Raw genomic sequence first — 12,950 nt, 5'->3', positions numbered from 1 at the left:
TGCACCATAACATTAGACACAAAAAACATCTTATATAATGCTGGATTACACAAAAGTGTTTTTCTTTTAAATCATCTGCTCTTCTCTGGTGTTTAAAAATTGTACAGATTTTTTGTCACGATATCTCAGTAGTATGGGTTCGAATCCTAGCGAGGGAAGAACAAAAAATTTTCGAAAGCAAATTTACAGATCTAACATTGTTTATGTTGATGTTTAGACGAGTTGCATGTACATGTACAATATATACAAAAAGTTAGCTGCTATTGAGACAAAGGCAAAAATCATAGTGCAACAAAACATGTTGATTACAGACATAATACTAATAAACTGAAATAACACTTACCACTACTAAAGGATTAGGAACTTTCAGGAACTAATTGCAGCTACTGTCCAGGTTATGTTAAACAAATTTTCACCTCCAACTGATATGTTCAGTGAAGAGTTTTTACCATTGAAATGAAATGTGAACACATTCCAATCTTTTGGCAGACGTGAATATTCTCATGTGGCATTGATACCTATATCCAAGGGTAACTTTATCTGGTGGTGATGATACACAGTGATAATTAACCATTTTTTTCTTCTTTTTATTTGATTTTGAAAAAAAAAATGGAATTAAAACTTTTTTTGTTAATTTTGTAAATTTTTCATTTTTTCCATTTTTTATTAAATTTCAAAGAATTTTTTTTTTAAATATTTAATTTTTTTTTTAATTTTTGAAAAATTCGATTTTATTGTAATATTTTGCATTTATAAATTTTTTAACTTTAAAAAAAGTTAACTTTAGTTGCCTTTGTCCATGCATGCATGGACTAAGTCTGTTGTGTTAGTCCATGCATGCATGGACAAAGTTAGTGTTAATTGCCTTCGTCCATGCATGCATGGACTAAGTCTGTTGTGTTAGTCCATGCATGCATGGACTAAGTCTGTTGTGTTAGTCCATGCAAGCATGGACTAAGTTAACGTTAGTTACCTTCGTCCATGCATGCATGGACTAAGCTTAGTTCCTTAGTTTTCATGTTTACATATCATGAAAAGATTTAGTCATACTGTCAAGTGTTTGCAATTTATTTCTTAAGGTAAGTTATAATGCACAATATGTCTTTAAATCATAATTAATAGGTTGAATATGAAAAAATCAACTAAACAGAAAAAAAAGGTAATTACATCAAATTAAAAAATAATTGAACTAACACCATGAAATTAAGAGGTAAGAAGAAATGGAGGTTTTCTAAACTTGATGTTGATTTCCAGTTTTATTTAATACCTTGTTTAAAACAAATATCTGCAATTACTCTTTGTGGTGGCAATCCAACAACACAAATTAATATGATAAAATAAACTATTGTATGTGTCATCATGACTATTCATTAATATGTACATTGTTAGTCTACTGGATAGTGACATGTTTTTATCTACGTTCGAAAGATTCATAGAGAATATGCTAAAGCACAAATAAATATTTTTTCAAATCGAAACGGGATATAAAATTCGTTTTTGCTTGTCTCCTATATTTGCAGTTACTAATACTTTTAAAATCCTGTAGGGAATTTAAAACACTAGATCTTCGTTAACATGGTATAAGTAATTTTTTTGTTGTTGTGTTAAATCCAAAAATCAGGTGAAACCGATCTGATAAAAATCGACAGAGCATAGCTATAAACAAGCACAATACATTATGCACATATATGAGACAACCAAAAACTCATATTTAAAAAAAAATACTCTTTTTTTTCAGACGAATCGGACTTTTCAAAAATAATAATTCAGCGAATACGACAGCTGTAATTTTTACGAAATCAGTTTATGACGACAAATCCAATCTTGGATTACATACACAGCAACAAGTCAATGAAAGTTATGGTTTGGTATATCAAGCGAAAGAGAAGAACAATGAAAGAAACGATTCATATGCACAAGTACAGAAGGTCAAAAGTACCGAGGCTACTTATACAGAAAGTGCAAATGGGGAGTATGATCATTTGCATAACATTGTTGGGAGTAAACTAAACGCTAGTGAAAATACATATGATAGCAATGCAGGAGTTCGAAACCGTAACGATCCGACATATGATACAGCTATAAGTTCTACTAAAGTAAATATGGACAACACGTACGATCATTCTTTTACAAATATGAAAACCTACTCTGAATATGACGTTTCCGATTCAGGTTTGCAAATCGATAGAACAAATTATGACGTATATAAGCAGGCTTGTTAATTAGATATCAAAAGCTGTTTCCCGTAATGAATTATATAAAATTTCATTGTTTATATCCAGTATCTTTTGTGTTTGCTTTCAATGTTGTATTACCCACTATGTTATTATTAGTTTCCTGTATATATTTAACTTCCTTATTATTTCTATTCGATTGTGATGGATATTTTCTTTAAGTTGGGTTATTTCAGTTTAAGTATAATGCTGAGACCGTCACCATTCCATATTTTGAGCCCGTCACGCTCTGCCGTTTTTAATGCATTAAAACATAAATTTACAAAGTCGAAAATAAAAAAATGGTATCACGATCCCTACCAACGTCTTAGTGTGATTTCAATTGCTATCGAAGGGTAAGACGATCCTGTTTCAAATACGGCACCCTTCAAGTTACTCGTGTACGTACAAACCTTGTGATAAGTATAATTCGGTTGGTCACATTTTAGGAAAATAGAATGGGATAGTATTAGTTATTAGTATCTACAATGCTTTCTGTGTAATTTGTTAGTTTACTGTTGTGTGTCCTGTAGTGTATTTGTTTTTGTCTTAATGTTGATTGTCTTGTCTTTCTACGTTGTACCTCGTCGAAGTTTAACAATAACTGACCACTTTGTTGACTATCGGTCTAATCCTGGTATCTACGATAAGTTTATTTCATATGAATTTCAGTTCCTTCATATACTTTTCAAACACAAGAACATCGAAGAAGCAGATAATATAATTCCACATTCAGATATTTTGATAATGTTCTTTCTATTAACATTCCAAAATGTTTTGATTGGGTTCCTTTAATTTATTCGCCAGAAACAGAAATTACAGAAACAACAGACATGGCTTCCAACTCCCCAGTTTTAGACGTACACCTCGAATTTGACATACACAGTCATCTCAGTACCAGACTCTATGACAACCGAGAAGATTTTAATTTAAATAATCATTTCTCAAACCTTTATCCGGCATATGGGATGTAAATTTCTTAACCTATTCCGTATTCAAGAGCTTGCAGCTGATACTCTGACTTTATAAAACGTCACCCATGTCTGAGTCGAAAGTTGATGAGCGGGGAGTATTTAATGAACGTCTCTTCCTTTCTGTTAACAAGTTGGAAGGTACCAAGTCCTTGTTGATAAATAATCTGTATCAACTTCACAAATAATACACAATGGTCATGAAGTATAGATTATGGGTACTGACGTTGTTTATCATCTAAATAGCGTGTTCTATTATTCAAGAATTTCTCTAATATATGAATATTACTTTAATTTTTAGTCTGATTTGGTGACATCCTTTTGACTTAACTCTGAACTTATACATCCGTCAATATGTTCTTGTTTTATAAATTCTTGTCTTTCATTTTTGCTAATGTGCTTTGCCTATATGCATTTTTTGTGTTTCTTTCCTACATATTTGATTGTTTTATAGTGATTTACATTTATAGATTTATAATACAATGTTGACTGATGAATCCCTATTGAATATTTTACCCTTTTTGTCTGTTTGTTTTGTTCGCACATAATTGTCGATATAATCGAATTCGATGCGACTGCCCATTGAGAGGTTAAGCTAGCCACAAAAAGAAGTCTAATCCACCATTTTCTGCATTAGAAAAATGCCTGCACCAAGTCAGAAATATTATCGTTTGTTGTTATCCATTCGTTTGTTGCGTTTTAGCTTTTGATTTTGCCATTGGTTTATGTTTATGTTTATTTTAAGTATACGACAGAGTTAATGTTTTTGTGATTTTTATTTACCTTTTTGTGCAACTTATTCAAATACAACATAGGTGGATATTCTGTAGCGATTTTGTCAATTTTAATAATGAATCTACGATTTGAAGTAACATAATCAAAACAGAAAAAAGGCAACAAAATACAGACTAGACGTTGCAGGGTATGTATACACCCATAACACCAATACACACTTTAGATCATATATTAGAGATTACTTACAGTTATTAATACATTTAGCTAGTTAAAATCCAATGACAGCTTATAAAAAATCATGTAACTAAGACTTAAAATCAATGCAAGTCACACATACACTAGACTAAGTGTGTAAACGTCAGTCACATTCAGAGAAAAAAACACGACAGCCAAAATTCAGGTATCGACATATTATAAAACCGTGATTGTGCATATGTATATAGAAAAAGAAAATGTATGAGTGCTAATGAGACAACTCTCCACTCAAGTAACCAATTGTAAAAAGTAAACAATCATATTTCAACACAGAGCCTATATAAATGTATTACAATATTATTACTGAGGGGAAAATGAACATTTCTAACAATAAAAATAATATCCAAATACCTAAATGCAATGTTGAATTTGTAACCTTTAAGCATACGTTAATTTGAAGATGCGATTAGTTTATTCGGATTGTATCCAAACTTAAGGGCTCATTAAACAACATATCCGCAAAAAAGTATGTGCTATCCCTTTTGGAAGATTTTTACAGCCAAACTTCAAAACTTTTTTTCTAATGAAACGAAAGCCTTAGGTAAAGGTTTTAAATGTGGAACGGATATTTATGATATATCAGTAATACACATACTACGTTTTATTGAACTATTAGTGTCATTATTTATACAATATTTAGAAATGGTGTTAATCAGATGTGTATACTGAAAATAAAACGAAAAAAAAAACGAAAAAAGGGCAAAAAAGGGAGAATAATTTTACTTAGATGATGATGTGTGTGCGATCATTGTTTGCTATCTAGACAATTTGAAATCTTTCCGAACTTTTAATAAACTCGAAGACATTTTTGATAATGGTTTGGTTTTTCTCTAGAGAAAGAAGACAACTACCCGAGATTAGTAGTTCTATGTTAATTTTACAATCATGTAGAAGCCATAGGAGACTTTCAAATATTATATTTCGTATGTCTGATTATAATTTACATTTTAAAAAAAAATGATAAGAATCTTCACAATTAACAACACAGCGACAAGAAGGGTCAGAAATAATATTGACCCTATATAGATTATAGATTATAAGCCTGGTACCTTTGACTATTAACTTGCTCTTCCAACAGTTCTAGTATTATCTTATTAGAATTTATAAGATTTTGAATTTTGAATTTTGTGTTTTAATGATGTTGTTTAATACTGGTAAGTATTTGTCAACTTTTATAATTATTTGTCATTCTACGGATTTGCACACTTACTTATGACTTCCGAATTTTGATCAAGAAAGAATAAAGGTTAAAATCAATTAAAAAGAACTGATCAGATATCCCGAAAAACTTGATAAGTCATCAACGGTACACGTTTGTTCAGGCCATGGACCAGTCCTTAACCAGACTTTGTCACCTAGGTTCAAATGAATGACTGCAAAATTACTTTCACTGCTGTGCTGATGGTACTTTGTGCCCGACATAGACATTCCAAACACCACTCTATTGCTGTTTTTCACCAGTTCGGTCACACATAACTGGCTGTAGTATCTAACTCTGATGGTAAAAAGAAACATATACCACCCTGCAACATCTCCAGTAAATATTCCTGAATGGGGATCGTATCTGTTTCCTTCGTTAGTATAGACACTGTTAAATACAAGTGTTTGTCCTTTGGGAACATTGGAAAAAGCTTGTGTATTTTGTACAGTAAATGCTCAAAAGGCTGAAATAGATTTTTTTTAGAATAATGCATTGTATACTTTATCATACTGTTATATTATCATAATGACGCAGATATCATTTATTGTCGACGTCGTTTAGCTCACATAACGCAACCATGTTTGGCTTTGAGCGTTCCTGATGAAGGTAAATCCAGAAAAGCGCTTCGGACGCAATAAATTATTAAACGTGTTGTTTTATATTTTTACATCACTGGGTCGATACCTCTGCTGGTGGACTATCAGTCCCCGAGGGTATGATCAGCTCAGTAGTCAGTGTTTCGGTACTGACATGATTAAACAAACTTTACTAAAATTGTCCGTTTATAAATTTTGAAATTATTATGAAACTAAGGTTTCAACTCCCTCAGGCAAAGTTGGCTTTAGATGAATTTGGCTATTTATTTTAGGTATTTTTAACATATAGCTCTTCAACGATTTTCGGTACTTATACATCTTGGGATTTCAAATGTTTGGTTTTGAGCGTTCCTTATGAAGGTAAATCCAGAAAAGCGCTTCGGACGCAATAAATTATTAAACGTGTTGTTTTATATTTTTACATATTCTCTGTACAAAATTACGTTAACATTTTAAAGCAACTGGTGATTGAAAAAGTCTCTTTTTAAAGCTAGATATAGGAAGATGTGGTGTGAGTGCCAATGAGACAACTCTCCATTGAAATAACATTTTAAAAAAAAGTAAACCATTATAGGTCCATGTACGGCCTTCAACACGGAGCCTTGGCTCACACCGAACAACAAGCTATTAAGGGCCCCAAAATTACTAGTGTAAAACCATTCAAACGGGAAAACCAACGGTCTAATTTATTTAAAAAAAAAACGAGAAACGAGAAACACGTATATATTACATAAACAAACGACAACTACTGTACATCAGATTCCTGACTTACGACAGGTGCAAACATTTGCAGCGGGATTAAACGTTTTAATAAATCCTAACCTTCTCCCTTTTTCTGAAACACTAGCATAACATCACAACATAGAAGAACACACGGTAAAATATCAATTGGCAGGCTTAACTCAATCAAAAAACATAAACTATTACACTATGAACGAATAAATTTGATCTGCGATATCTGAATGCAAATGCACAGTTAATAAAATATTAGGGACAAACATTCAAGGCCAAAAAGCAAACAAACAAGTCCAAATAAAGCCATGGCAAGACACCACTAAAGCTAATATATATATAGAAATAAGTAGATATTGAATCTTTGCCAATTAGGTAACGTTGTACGAAGGTTCATAATGAATTTGTTGTTAGCAATTATAAGCAACCGTACGACCTTAGATATTGAGAAATTTTATGTCAGAAAATGAAATTATACAAAGCGCCGAGATTAAACATTATTCAACAATTCAAATAAAAAACTAAACGGCATAACAAATATATGACAGACAACGACAACCACATAGCTACAGGCTTCTTACTTTTAACAGGCACAAAAGAATGTAGCCCCGAAAATGAGAACAAGTTAAACAACAACACATCAATCAATTATTTCACAAAAAAAGTGGCTGCTTATAATGATAGCAAAGGCAGTGGTTAACATTTGTATTACTGTGAAAATAAAATAAAATACGAAACAACATATATTAAGTTAAGCATAGTGTCCCATGAAAGTAAACAGTTTGAGATTCTATATACATGACTGTTAGACTAATATCATAGAATGAAGCCGCATGAAACCAACTTAAAATATCAAGGTATATCCCCTTTGATTTGCATCTATTTTGTTTGTTCACAAATTAAACATAGATTGTAAATCGCTGTCAATTTGATAATTGTTTTGTTTTTGGCTATTCTGTATTATTAGAATACAAATACCAAAGTTTATAGCATAGGAATTTGCCATTTAATTATACCTACTATGCATCTTAAGTTGTAGCGTAGACATATTATTCTGTAAATGGTTAGTTTCGACTTTTTCATCTGTTACTAATTGCTGTAGAACTGTGTAGCTATGTGACACCTTTGTCATTAGGGTTGTCAAATTCTGTCGATAGGATTCTCCTTCAATTTTTATACTGTGTTGTAAATACTGCACATCGTTTTGCAAAGCTGATATTGTTGAAGAAAGCTTTTGGTTTTCCTGTTCCAAGTATTGCATGTCATTTCTCATGACGGATAACTCGGCGCTGCTCTTTTGGTTCATTATTTCCATTCTGTGCAGAAGGTTTGCATTATCATCCTCCAAAAGTGACATATTTGATCTTAAATTTTCTGAAAAAAATATCAACAACATTAAACTTCTTATAAACTTCTTATTTAAATGCCTAAGGAATAATAGGAAAATATATTCAACAAAACACAGTTTTTATTGCAATGCTATGGCTGTAAATAATTATAAAATTTAATGCTAAGATATGTTTTACGCATTTGATTCAATCGTTGATGAAATGTTTAATATAGTCAGAAAAAAAGATTGCAATTTTTATGACTTAAAAAGGCCAAAGAGAACTCAATTTATCTTTAACACTCGAAAGTGTCGAAAACTTAAGCGATTGTTTGACGTGGCGATTTAAGTCTTGTCAAATCATTAAACGTAAAAATCTACATGGTTAAATATGTCTACACCTTGGCAAATAACATACATTATCTCGTTGTTAAGGCATGTTCCATTAAGATTGTATTATTCGTGGATACCAAAGGTTAATTATAAAATTGAGCATGGCGTAGGAATTTGTATATAATTACACCTCGGCGCAAATAGTACATTATGTCAGTGTAAAGGAAATAAATTACACTTGCATTGGCTGATTAAAATTAAAACATGTTTCCTTGAGATTCTTAATTTTTTTTACAGGTATAAATTGTACATGTTGAATGCATTATATATCATTGAAATGCTGCACACTGATATGTCTAAACTTCAGGTTTCTTCAAATGTCAAGATTTATGTCATTAAGTCAATAACATTCAACGGATGTCATTTAAAGGTCAATATATTGTCTGGCCCACTTAACATCACAAACCAATAAGTAATAACTATACATACTGGATTTGAATTACTGATGTTGTTCATGATTTAAATTGCGTGTCATAGTCGTTGATTATTTGTCCTTAAATTATCAACCTTTATTGCTAAGTCTATTCTTGGTTATAACATTTTGAAATTACTTGGTACTTATCTATCCTGTCAATGTGTTGTTGTGCTGTGGTTGTTTTTTGTATCTTTGATTTGTCATAATATGTTTATGATACAGACAATCATCTTAATACATAAAAAAATCTAAGAAAAAAAAAACCAGTAAATGAATCTGAATATATCTTCAGCAGGCTCTCTCAAAGATCTATATTTGAAAGCCGAGAATGTAAAATTATCGAAACAGTTTAAGAGCTTACTGAATTGATTGCAAGCGAATTTTATGAAATGTAGTTTTAAAAATGCAATCAATAAATGTGATAATGAAACTTCACTGTTAAATTTTTTTCACATGAAACAAAGGTCAACGTGAAATTTGCTCACTAAAATTCTTTCACTAGCGATCCTATTTATAGTAAGTTCAAGGCAAAAAAATAATACTTTTAATATTTTGTTAGAAATGATGACGCTTTATAACCTCCGAGGTTCTTTTACACTAAGTTAAAAATAGACTTTGCTAAAATACGCAACATATATTGATTTTGAATTTTTTAATACTCTTTAATCTTGTATTTTATTTTACTTTCCTACAATTTTGATTCGAGTGTCATCAATAAGCATTGGTTATTTGATTAGCAATTGAAACTATTTGTGTTTTCCTAATAATGAAAAGAAATCGTACTCTATACCCTTTTAATTTGCCATCCGAGGACTTTGAATTTTCCTCGGTATTTTTGTGATTTTACTTTTTTTTTGTACTAATCTAAATCAATAATTTTGATTACTATCCGTTTACTGAATACCCACAGAATGCAACTACTATTGCACTGCCTTAATATACACTCTAATCTATACATTTTAAACAAATAATAGAAACGCAGGTCTAGAATAATAGGTTAATGAGATATTTGACTATAACTTGAGATTTACATTTAGGTTATCACCATTACGTGTTTATTTGTACAATATCAGTATTTTGATAATGGAATTGTATTCAAACTAAGATGACAAATTTGACACGGTTTATTTGGGCTGTTCATATTAAGCTGTTTTTTTATGTATTCAAGTAATTTATGATTACAGTTTGTTACGCTGACGTTCTTATGTAAACTTGACCTTGCACGAAAATATTAGTATTAAAGGGTTTGCCTCAAATTAAAAGCAAGTAAATGAAACATAAAGGTGTTTAATTCATATAGATATATTATGTTTAATATAATAATGATCATTTAGACTAAAACTGAGCAAAACGGATTACAATTTCAACGAAATACATAACGAAAGGTAATGCGATTTTTTTTAAAATCTGTTCAAAAATGTATGTGGTGAACAAAGGTCGAAATAAACTGACATCCCTAGGGATTATCCCATATGTTTCTTTTGAGATCATGCTCCACATTTGGCACCAGTCTACATGTTACATACATGTAAGAACAAAAAACATTAGTAAGTCTAATTGGTACGTAATATTGGAGGAAATGAGGACACAGTTGATGTTGGTTTTTTTTATTAGAGAAAATTATACATTTATTTTCATTGACATGCTATGCTATGATATTGTAATTAGTTATCAAAGGTCTAACATTTTATACGCAAGATCTGCGTTTCGTCTACATAAGTCTCATCAGTGACGCTCAGATCAAAATTGCTAGAAATGCAAACAAGTATAAAGTTGGAGAGAATTGATCACCCAAATTTCCAAAAGGTTGTGCCAAATACGTCTTAGTTATCTATGCCTAGCTAAGAAAATCCTTAGTTTTTGAATAATTCATACTTTCGTAAACAGTAAATTTATTAAATGATCATATACAAATGTAAGTGATATGCATGTCAACACCGAAGTGTTGAATACTGGGCTGGTGATGCCATCGGGGACGAAATGTCTACCAGCAAAGGCATCGACCCAGTGGTGTAAATAGTTATTAAAGGTATCAGGCTATAATTTGATAAGTCAGACGCGAGTTTCGTCTAGATAGGACTCACCAGTCACGCTCAGATCAAAATAGTTAGTAATCCAAACAAGTACAAAGTTGAAGAGCATTGTTGACAAAAAAATCCAAAATATACCTGTTTCCATCTTCAGTTGTTGCAGTTCCCTTTTGAGATTTTGCAGATCATCATTTATAAGTTGTGATTCAGTTAGTCCCAAGGCAAATAATAGTAGCAACACTATTTTCATATGTTCCATTTTACATGAATAGACTTTACATGCAATTTGTAATACAAGTTAAAATATTATCTGAATTAACAAACAAAACACAGTGATATATGTAGTTAATGGTCACGTGGGTTGCAACAGATAAGTGCGTTACCTGAACACTGTTTTATCCACATTCCTTAAGATATAAGCTTTAAAAGAAATGTTGATATCTTAGTTTTTCCTAAATATACACACGTAACGATAAGAAACAAGAAATGTCAAATGTGCACACTCATGCACTTATTGTTAACAAACATAATAGCAAACACAAAGTCGAAACAGGTATTAAAAGGGCTTGACACAATAACTTGTCTAAAACGTATCTGTCTCCACATGTCTGACTGATAAGAGGAATAACTGTCTACATTATCTCAAGTTAGCTTAGTGCATTAACTTGATCAACATTCCATAGTTGTAAATACATGAAATATTTCATTTATCCGTCTTTTCAGAGCTGTTCAAACCAAAACGACTGTTTCGAATCAATTTGTTTATTAGTATATAGATAAACATGTTTAATTTAATGTGCATCCTGTTACAATATGCATTATACAAACTGTATTTCACCACAATTACAATGTATATTAAATCTTCCAGCCTTTAAAGGCTTATGCAACACTAACAATTGTATACAAGCATATAATCATGCAAGTATAAAACGGAAAAAATACTACATACTAACATTGATAAGCATGGAGTATCCGTGGCTTTCGGAGGGATTCATGTTGATCAGTCCCAGTTATTTATATTGTGTTTTGTAGATTGTTGTTTTTCTTTCCGTCGTTACTCGTTTTGTCTGCGCATTGTCAGTTTGGTTTTCATTAATGAATTGGAATATCCGTTTGCTATCTTCAGTATCTCGTTTTCAAGTACAATCAATTTAAGAATGAATGGAGAGTTAGGATCCCGCTAAGTTTTAAGTGCCTGTCCCAAGTCGGGAGCCTTTAATTCAGTCGTTGTCATTTGTTTATGTGTTACATATTTGTTTTTCGTTTATTTTTTGTACATATATAAGACCGTTATTGTTCTTGTTTGCATATGCTTTACATTGTCATTTTGGGGGCTGTTACATCTGATTTTGCGGTATCGGCTTTGATCATTCTGAATGCCGTACGGGGACCTTTAGTTGTTATTTTCTTTGTTATGTTCGTCTGTTGTTGAGAGTTGTCTCGTTGGCAACTCATAAATCGAAAATAAACTGACAACGACATGGCAAAAAATGAAAGACAAACAAACAAATAATAATACACATGACACAACATAGAAAACTAAAGACTTAGCAACACAAACCCCTTCAAAAACTAGGGGTAATCCGGGGTGCTCCTGAAGGATAACCAGATCCTGCTCCACATGTGACACCCGTCGTGTTGCTCATGTCATTACAAATCCGGTAAATAGTCTAATGCGGTAGGTCACATTCATGAAACGGAAGGATATTGCATTATGACGTAAAAAACTTATCCGATATCATCTGTGAAACGGTTATTTTATAACGGTCAACTAACTCGTGATGGCGTCCGTAAAATTTATTCATATTGACAAGTCACCTTTGCTCTTAAACTATACATTGGCAAAAGGTGCTTTAATTATCTTCTTGGTTTAAAGTATTTCGAATTTGTTTAGATTATAGATTCAATTTTATTTATGTATTTCAAAATTAAAGTCGAGCATGGATTAATACAAATGATATTAATTGCTAAACAAACAGCTTTGTCTTTTTAAAACACGGGGTATCAATTTTAGAAGTTGTCAACTTATTCTTGTTTAGAAATAACTACGGATCTGATTCAAACCTAACAGACATTTCTTGA

General features: G+C 31.5%; 2 long non-coding RNA genes across 2 annotated transcripts in view; one reads left to right on the top strand and one right to left on the bottom strand.

The window, feature by feature from the left end:
- LOC143054421 (uncharacterized) overlaps nucleotides 1–2,281 on the top strand; it is a 40,276-nt gene extending 37,995 nt beyond the window's left edge. The window contains exon 2 of the long non-coding RNA XR_012971670.1: nucleotides 1,739–2,281. This is a non-coding gene — a long non-coding RNA (uncharacterized LOC143054421). The remainder of the gene's footprint in view (nucleotides 1–1,738) is intronic.
- Nucleotides 2,282–3,947: 1,666 nt separating this feature from the next.
- Nucleotides 3,948–11,265, bottom strand: LOC143054423 (uncharacterized). The gene is made up of 3 exons (XR_012971672.1): nucleotides 11,007–11,265; nucleotides 7,724–8,077; nucleotides 3,948–5,838 (listed from the first exon to the last, which is right to left on the bottom strand). It is a non-coding gene; the product is annotated as an uncharacterized LOC143054423 (long non-coding RNA).
- Nucleotides 11,266–12,950: the final 1,685 nt, after the last annotated feature.

This window comes from Mytilus galloprovincialis, chromosome 12 (genome assembly GCF_965363235.1).
Source record: "Mytilus galloprovincialis chromosome 12, xbMytGall1.hap1.1, whole genome shotgun sequence".
Classification (NCBI taxonomy): Eukaryota; Metazoa; Mollusca; class Bivalvia; order Mytilida; family Mytilidae; genus Mytilus; species Mytilus galloprovincialis.
The sequence above is the reverse complement of the archived record's forward strand: the minus strand, read 5'-3'. Positions and strand labels throughout refer to the sequence as shown.